This window comes from Aegilops tauschii, chromosome 2 (assembly GCF_002575655.3).
Source record: "Aegilops tauschii subsp. strangulata cultivar AL8/78 chromosome 2, Aet v6.0, whole genome shotgun sequence".
Taxonomy (NCBI): Eukaryota; Viridiplantae; Streptophyta; class Magnoliopsida; order Poales; family Poaceae; genus Aegilops; species Aegilops tauschii.
The window spans coordinates 621,958,371-621,967,953 of record NC_053036.3 but is presented as its reverse complement, the minus strand read 5'-3'; the positions used below and the strand labels follow the sequence as shown (position 1 = coordinate 621,967,953).

The following is a 9,583-nucleotide window of genomic DNA, read 5'->3' as shown; positions in this document are numbered from 1 at the left end:
TTCTTCTTTTCCTTCTTCTTCCTCTTCTTATTTTTAGTAAGTACTACTTTATTTTATTTATAGTAAGTGCTTAATTAGTAGTTGAACTAGTTGATTTAATAAAACTACTTTATTTTACTATATATAGAAATAGTTTATTTTTAGTAAGTACTACTTTATTTTATTTATAGTAAGTGCTTAGTAGTTGAACTAGTTGATTTAATAAAACTACTTTATTTTACTATATATAGAAGTAGTTTATTTTTAGTAAGTACTACTTTATTTTATTTATAGTAATTAAGTGCTTAGTAGTAGTTGAACTAGTTGATTTAAGAAAACTACTTTATTTTACTATATATAGAAGTAGTTTATTTTTAGCAAGAAAATTAATAGAACTAGTTTATTTTTTTTAGTTCAAGCAATTATTCCCGCATCGACGTCGACGATGCCTATCCCGCATCCTCGTCGTCGACTTGGCGGAGGAGGCCGGCTTGATCAGAGGGGCCATGTCCGGGACTGGGCTTCCGCCGGGCTGGTATTGGGAGGTGCTACCTTCCAGGGGGCATAGGTTGGTGAGGAGCCAGCCCATCGTTGACCCGATCCTTGTTTGGTGGCGGTCGCGTGGGCCTGTGACGGTGCCGAGGCTTCCGGACACCGCGGAGGTGGTACGTCACCGTGTCAGCGAGGAGGACGAGCACGTCCGTCGCTACATGGTTGCGTTGGAGGGCAGGTTCGACAATACCTGGCAGCTTCTTCAGGGATCTCATTGGAGCTATGATCCTGTGATGGTTCCTTCTCTTTGGGTGTCCACCGCCCGCGCCGATACCCGTCGGGCGCTACGGTTCTAGCTGTACTAGCGATGCTATATGTATGATAGTATTCGAGGTGTATTAGTGATAATATTCGACGATGTACGGACGCAAGAGATGATGTAGTTTTGCTTATAATTGAATGCATCCTAATATGAATACTACTTTATTTTGCTATTTGATTTTGCTTATTGAATGCTCAAATTGGAGAACTACTCCTACTTTGAATGCTAAAATTGGAGAGCACTATGCATGGCGTATGCATATAATTAGTTGATAGCTTATAGGGTTTTTGTTGTCGCAGAAATCTAGGAGCCCCCCTCCATCATCCCCGCCGTCGTCCCCGTCACCGACCCCCTCCGACCTCGAGGTGAGACCAGCCAAATCCTTTTTTAGAAAGATAATTAAACGATATTTCGGGTTGACTTTAAGTCTATCGAGTCTCCACCATATATGAGAGGACGAAGAATCCCGACTGTTGTCGTGGGGGTCGCTTCTCCTTCGTTCCCGTGTGCTAGACATTTTGGTGTAATGCACTCGGGGACGAATGGAGGAGCGACCATCACCAACGGTCGAATGTATACACCACGTGAGCTGAGAGTTTTCAAGAAAAGACTCGACAAACCGATAGTCAACCCGTGATGAATAATAATGATCTAATTTAGTTTTTGTAGTACATATATTTAATTGTACAAGTTTAATCTTTGAATTATGAACGTAGGAAATGTCGTCATCGGACGACGAAAGTCTCCCGGGGGAGTGCGGCTGGTGCCACGACGATCGAGGTCTGTGCGACAGGCCTCACCTGGACGATGATCGGCGCTTCAGCATTAAGCTCGAGGAGACCTTCGATGTTGAAACGGTACGCAACGACGACAAGTGTTTTTTTCGTACAAGCATGACTTCAACTATTTCAAGGTATAATTTTCATCTTTTACAATTCGAGTATAGCTTATCCCATGCCATGCAAGACGCTATGTCTTGGAGAGGATGGATTTTGAAGACCATGAAAATTTTGAAACGAAGAAAATTCACCTAAGGACCCATCATGATGTGGATTTTGAAGTAAATCTGTATAATGCTGAGAGCGTAACCCATTTTGGTTGCAAAAATTGGGAAGCATTTTGCAAGATGTATGGTTTTGATGAGGTATGCTTGTCACCATGGATCTTGGTGATCCTGGCATCGACCAAGACAATATGGACATTTGGGTCCTTATTGATACGCCTCCAGTTCTACCGCTATGTGAGTTTCTCAAACATAGTTAATTATTAACTAATTTATATTGTTCATTTCAAAATAGTTGACAGCTTATTTCCATTGACAGCTTATTTTGATTGTTCAAAGAATGTGCGGAAGATGGTAGACAGAACCTACTACACCGATGGCTCTGAGTTAACTTATAAGGAGAAAAATCATCTGGTCGGATTTTGTACTGATCTTGAGAATTACAATATCTATTGTAAAACTCCTCAACATTATGGTCAATACGTGCCACCAGTGCACATGTTGAACTACGGTAACTACGATGGAGATACCCTGGTAAGATTTTATACTATTATGACATTCGTGCATCTTTTTCATACTTCTAAAACTAGTACATCATTGCTAACTATGAAGTTATTATTATGTTTTTCAACAGAGAATCCCGACGGATTGTGTGCCTCATTTGATGTATGAGTATGGTGGCCTTCATGTTTTGAACATACAACCAGATCATCCTACGAATCTCAACTGTCCATACCGGATTTCTAAAAGAAGTGGAGACCTGCTAACCAGAGAATGCAAAAAATGTATGGACAGTCATAAGGAGGTTCTTGGAAGCAAAAGGAAGCGCCGCGCAAGAATTGGAGAGAGGATGATCTCCATTCTCCATAATGGAGAGTCAGGGTCTATATTGTTTTATGCTATTTTACCTTAAATAGGGTATTTAGGTCCTGCCTAATACTGATGATCATGTGCTAAGAACAATTAAGTAGGGTTGGTTCGATGACTATCAGGATGATGATCGTATGACTTGTTATTAATTACGAGTAGAAGTTGTATGATGATGATTAGTAGGACTTGTTATTATGATGATGCATGATGCGAGCATGAAGAGTTATTATAGATCTGTGGGTGAAATGAACATGGATTGGATTGAAGTGAAGCCAACATGCATGTGGTGCATGTCGAAAGTAGTATAATCCAAACTTGATCAAGTTAGGATTATTATTAGTTTCGACATGCATCACATGTTGCCTCACTTCAATCTAAATCATGTTTAGACATAGCAGTAGCAGTAGCACGGAGATAAGAGAGGACACATATCTCTATTAGCTACCTATAACAACCTAAATTAACCCCCAAAACCCCAAAACCAGCTCCTTTCAAAAAAAAAAAACAGCGCCTGAAATGCTGATGCGTGGAAGCTTATTGGTCCCGGTTGGTGCTACCAACCGGCACCAACCGGGACCAAAGGCCCTCCTGCCTGGGCTCGCCGGAGCGGCCACGTTGAGGCCCATCTGTCCCGGTTCATATAAGAACCGGGACTAAAGGCCTAGGGCATTAGTAACGACACTTTAGTCCCGGTCCGCCAACCGGGACAGATGGGCCTTATGAACCGGGACAAATGGCCCTTTTTCTACTAGTGATCTGCAAGCTCAAGTTCCACTGAAGTGGATGAAAACAAATCTTACATAAAATATTATATAATCATAAGTATTTTACATGGAATCACGAAATCAAATAAAAAGACACTTAGGCTCCAACGGAATTCAGAATATAACTTCATTTTTAAAGGACTTTCTTTCCAAATACAATGATGAAACATGAACTCTATACTCTTATATGTTGGGTGATTTTGGTCGATGTCTCCAGTAGTATTCATCCTTCAAACAGCTCTCCCAACATCTCCTCCATGACTTTGGGACAATTGCTTCCGCCACTGACGGATTTTTCTAGCTCTGGATGCTCCTTCAGGTAGTCATTATAAGCTGAAATGACTCTCTTGATTATAGTTTCCCGCAGTAAGGACCGGAGACGAGGTTCCGGCACCTTCCAGAACTTCTGAGCCTGGTACGTGTTATCAAATGCTGAATGGAATTTAGCCAGCGAAGTGGTGTTGATCCAACGACGGAGCGGTCCATGAAAATTCGATTTAGGTATATAGGACACCACACGCTCCCAAGAAGCATCGAGATAGCTATCCAGGTAGTTCTCGCATTCAGGGGTAAGTTTAAGTCCACTTGGGTGTCCACTTCACAGCTCAGGATTAAAAGATACAGGTTTCCCAGACACCACATCACCTATGAAATATGAATTGTTGAGCAGGAACAAATACCTGAGGCTTGGATCTGAGCACAGCTCCGATTTTAGAAGCAAAATTTTCAGATAATTGGTCGCGTGACGTATCATATCTTCAAATTTATTTGTGCTGTGTCTATGTGTGGTGTTCAACTGCGTCCAAGCACGTGCTTTCCTCATCAACACTACGTAATCCACCATCAACCGGATGTTCTTGTGAACCTGGCCTCCTCCTCCCAGAATCTCGGTGGCCCAAGAGTTAAGTTTCTTGTCGAGTGTCCAACTAAGCAGCTTCATCGTTTCGCATATGGACTCCATTAACTTGCCCACTTCGCCCTCCAGTGTGTCGCCTATCTCCTTGAAAATGCTTTGGGCATCCCAATTAGAGACCGCGTGCATCGTCGACATGGCATCTGATGCACTGCACAAGCAGATATACATTTGTAGCATGGCGAGTAGCTTCTCCTCCCTTTTAACCTGGACGATGGCATCGACAAAGACGAGCATTGTTGAGACGCTCACCGTGGCAAACCGTGCGGCCGCTGGGGTGTTGCTGACGGTTGTGACCAACTTTTTGTCGATAGTGGCGATAATTACGGTGAGAGCCCGGATCCACCTCTCAACCAATTCTTGGAGCGAGTACACGGATGCCTCTTGCAGATGGAGCTGCAGCCATATATCCAGAACCCAGTCGACGTCCAGCTCGGCGAACCAATTCCTCAGCGAATGATGCTGGCCAAATGTCTGCGCGAGAGATAAAGTGTGGAATGCTTGTACCATGCGCTCCGTGTAGCCGTCGCTGATCATCCTCTGAGCAATCTTCGTGAGCTCGATGGTACCCATGTCCGCTGCACCGACGGACACTGAGTTGGAGGAGCCGGAGGTGTTGGACCTCGACCTCGAGGCACCAGAGTCGCTGGATCCGCTCTGACGGGACTCGGAAGAGCGTCCATCTGATGCGCCAGTCGGAGCAGACGACGCTGACGCTCCAGATTGAGTCACGGTAGGAGTTGGGCGGCGGGCCGAAGGCATCCGTGAAGCCGGTGGTGCTCTCCTCCGGAACGGAGGCAAGCCGCGACGGCGTGCTGCTACCTTGGAATAGCTCTCGGCTCTCCTCTGGCACGGAAGCAAGCTGCCCCTCCGTGTCTGTGCTGCTACTTTGTAATAGGACCCTGAGACTAGTATACACGTGGTCCGCCATGCTCCTACTTTGTAAAGCTCGAAGAGATTGGCAGGGGAGCAAACTATGAGAAGTGCCGGCCCGGAATCAACACTAATGGCCGATGATGTGGCGATAATTTCAATGGGAGTTTCCATTATAATTTATTACAAAACACCGAGTGTCGGGACCGCGTGACAGCGACTACGAGCAGCTGTTAGCACTTAGCATTACGCCTGGTGCATCTCCTTCACCCCCACCCGCCGTCGATGAAACGGTGGTCAAAGCCCACGGCGTGGCGAGCTCCTGGGCGAACGGATCGAGCTGCCGCTCCGCTGAGTTGAGCTTAGCGGCGAGGCCGAGCTACTTCCGGGACAGCGGCTGTCAATTTGCCATATGGTCTACACCGTCTGAAGTTTTTTTTTTCCTTGAGCAATGCTCTCCAGGGTTTTTTTTAGAGACAAACTCTGTCTCCAAGTGGAGGAGAGGACTGCGTTATGCGTTGGACTGGACAGAAGATCTTCTTGCAGGTGGCCTTACGTTTGGGCCTTCAAACAGCTCTCCCAACATCTCCTCCATGTCTTGAGGACTACTGCTTCCGCCACTGATGTGTTTTTCTAGCTCTGGATGTTCCTTCAGGTAGTCACTCTAAGCTGAAATGACTCTGTTGGTGATAGTTTCCCGCAGAAAGGATCGGAGGCTGGGATCCGGAACCTTCCAGAATTTCTGAGCCTGGTACATATTATCAAACGCCGGCTGAAATTTAGCCATTGAAGTCGTGTGGATCCAACGGCGAAGTGGTCCGTGAAAATTCGATTTTGGTATAAAGGACAACGCATGACCCCAAGAAACATCAAGATAGCTATCCATGTACTGCTCACATTCAGGATTCAGTTTAAGTCCTCTTTGGTGTCCACCCAACAACTCATGATTTAAAGATACCGATGTCTCAGGCACCGTCTGCGCTATGAGATAGAAATTGTTGAGCAGGAACAAATACCAACTGATAGATTACACAGAACATTCAGGATTCTTCTGCGCAGAAGCAAATTGTTCAGATTATCGATGGTGTAATCTATCAGTTGTCGAAGCTTTTTTGTGTTGTAGCTCTGTGTGGAGTTCTTCTGCGCCAAAGCATGTGCTTTCTTCATCAATGTTATGTAATCCACCACCATACGGGTGTTTTTGTGAACCTCACTTTTTCCTCGCGGAATCTTGGTGGCCCACGAGTTAACGTCATTCATAAGTGTCTGCCTCAGCCGCACCATCGTGTCACATATAGACTCGATTAACCTGTTCCCTTGGCTCTCCAATGTGCCGCATATCTTGTTGAAAATACCTGAAGAGGTTGCGTGCATCGTCAACATGGCAGATGCGCTGCAGACGCACATATACATTTGTAGCCTGGCCCGTAAATTCTCCACCCTGTGAAACTGGACGATGGCATCGACAAAGACGAGCATTGCTGAGACGCTCGCTGTGGCAAACCGTGCGGCCGCTGGCGCGCCGCTGCGGGTGGTGATCAACTCTTGGCCGATACTTGAGACAATAATGGTGAGAGCTCGGATCCACCTCTCGACCATTTCTTGGAGCCAATACCCAGATCCATGCTGGAGCTGGAACTGCAGCGGTTGGAGAACCCAGTCGACGTCAAGCTCGATGAACCAATTCTTCAGCGCAGGGTATGGGCCAGTTGTTTCTGTGAGAGATAAGTTGTGGAATGCTCGTACCATGCGCTGGGTGTAACCGTCTCTGACCATTCTGTGAGCAATCTTCGTGAGCTCGATGGTACCCAAGTCCGCTGGCCCGACGGATGCCGAGTTGGAGTAGTAGCCGGAGTTGTTGGACCTCGAGGCACCGGAGCTGCTGGAGTCGTAGTTGGAACTGGATCCACTCTGACTGGACTGGGAGGAGAGAGTCGATCTGATGCGCCACTCGGGGTAGACGATGCTGACGCTCCGGATTGAGTCTAGGAATTGGGCGGCGGCAACGCATCCGTGAAGCCGGTGGTGCTCTCCTCCGGCACGGAAGCAAGCTGGCCCTCCGTGCTGCCTTGTAATAGGACTCTGAGACTGGGTATACTCCGCCATGCTCATACTTTGTGAAGCTCAAAGAGATTGGCAGGGGAGAAAACTATGAGAAGTATCGACACGGAATCAACACTAATTATCCATGATGCATCGATAATTTCGACGAGAGCTCCTATTATAATTTGGGTGTGTCTAGAACTCAGTCGACTGAGACTTAACCAAGTCTCAGTCGAGTGACGTCAGCATAGTTCTTTTGCTGCAAGCGGCACGGCTAGATGCTACAACCGATGATGAAAAATGTTGCAACGGTTTAACAAGCAATGCAAATTGGTGGTGCAGCCGGTGTGATTAAAATGCTACAACTGTCAATGACAGATGTTACAACCGGTGAGACGATATGCTACAACCGATGAGGGACAACATGCTACAACCAACAAGACGAATGCTGCAACCGGTAGGAAAAAAAGTTACAAACGTTAAGAAAAATGTTGCATGGTCGACTGAGACTTGGTTAAATCTCAGTCGACTGATTTTTAGCAAGCCTGTTATAATTTTTATTAAAAAGCACCTCTTGCCGCATCCGCCTGACAGCGACTGACAAGTGCTGGGCCCGGGTGCCGACTGGAGCGACCACACCATGTCTCCAAATTTTGGTGCTAGAGCAACGCAGGTCTCTAAATTTTGCGTGTACATATGGTTTTGGCAATAGTTGGTACCAGCTTAGTGCTTCTTCCCCCCCCCCCCCCCCCCCCAAAAAAAAACTTAGTGCTTCTTTTGTTTACTGATTGATGATTGTTAATCAGCGGTGCTTCTCTTGATGAGAACTTCGGCTGGTGCGTGGTGGAGAAGAGCTAATTAATACCAAAAAGGCTCACACCCCACATATATAAAGCAACGACCATACAATCTAGCACATACAACACGATGCCACACCACACGTATCCAAGGCAAGATACAACGGTGTAGAAGAACGACTACAATACTCCAAACCACCCCAAGCAATGACAAGTGTCGCGCTAGGAAGTCGGAGTCCTCCACCATGACCTAACATCACGAAGAGACGAAGCCACGCCCAATGGACCGATGACTCCAAGATGGCGCCTTCAACAAGGGAACGTCACCGAACTGTCGTCGCCGCCTGCTCCAAAGGATCAAGGTCTACAACCGGAGCCACTCGAAGGACGGAGAGAAGTTGCGACGACACCTTCAAGAAGGTAATGACGCCCACGGCCACCGCCACCGCCGTTGGCCTAGCCAAAACTAGGCAAGGAATGATCCCCGACATGAATTCTCCGCCTTCAAAATGTGGTGGGACCAGCCGACACCTGCCGCACCACCCTCACTGAACATCAAGCACCGGCCACCACGCCACCCGCATGGCCATGGCAACGAGCCCGCACCTGAGCCGCAAGCTCTGCCCATGAGCCCCGTGGCTCCCATCACTAGGGCCGCCACCCCGGCATCCGAGACCACTCCACCTCTGCCAACACGACACATGGACACCGCCGACCGGTAAAGGGCAAAAGGAGGCTTCTTTTGCCCCAAACCACTCCCATTAGTAGGAAGGATAGCCCAGCCTGTTGGAAATATGCCCTAGAGGCAATAATAAATGGTTATTATTATATTTCTTTGTTCATGATAATTGTCTATTGTTCATGCTATAATTGTGTTATCCGGAAATCGTAATACATGTGTGAATACATAGACCACAACGTGTCCCTAGTAAGCCTCTAGTTGACTAGCTCGTTGATCAACAGATAGTCATGGTTTCCTGACTATGGACATTGGATGTCATTGATAACGGGATCACATCATTAGGAGAATGATGTGATGGACAAGACTCGATCCTAAGCATAGCTCAAAGATCGTGTAGTTCGTTTGCTAGAGCTTTTCCAATGTCAAGTATCTTTTCCTTAGACCATGAGATCGTGTAACTCCCGGATGCCGTAGGAGTGCTTTGGGTGTACCAAACATCACAACGTAACTGGGTGACTATAAAGGTACACTACGGGTATTTCTGAAAGTGTCTGTTGGGTTGACATGGATCGAGACTCGGATTTGTCATTCCGTATGACGGAGAGGTATCTCTGGGCCCACTCGGTAATGCATCATCATAATGAGCTCAATGTGACTAAGGAGTTAGCCACGGGATCATGCATTACGGTACAAGTAAAGAGACTTGCCGGTAACGAGATTGAACAAGGTATTGGGATACCGACGATCGAATCTCGGGCAAGTAACATACCGATTGACAAAGGGAATTGTATACGGGATTGATTGAATCCTCGACATCGTGGTTCATCCGATGAGATCATCGTGGA

The 9,583-nt window shown here is 46.6% G+C and overlaps 2 pseudogenes; both read right to left on the bottom strand.

Annotated features, from left to right (window-relative positions):
• Positions 1–3,653: 3,653 nt before the first annotated feature.
• On the bottom strand, positions 3,654–5,274 carry LOC109785582 (exocyst complex component EXO70A1-like; annotated as a pseudogene).
• Positions 5,275–5,711: 437 nt separating this feature from the next.
• LOC109785583 (exocyst complex component EXO70A1-like) lies at positions 5,712–7,901 on the bottom strand (annotated as a pseudogene).
• Between the last annotated feature and the right edge of the window lie 1,682 nt (positions 7,902–9,583).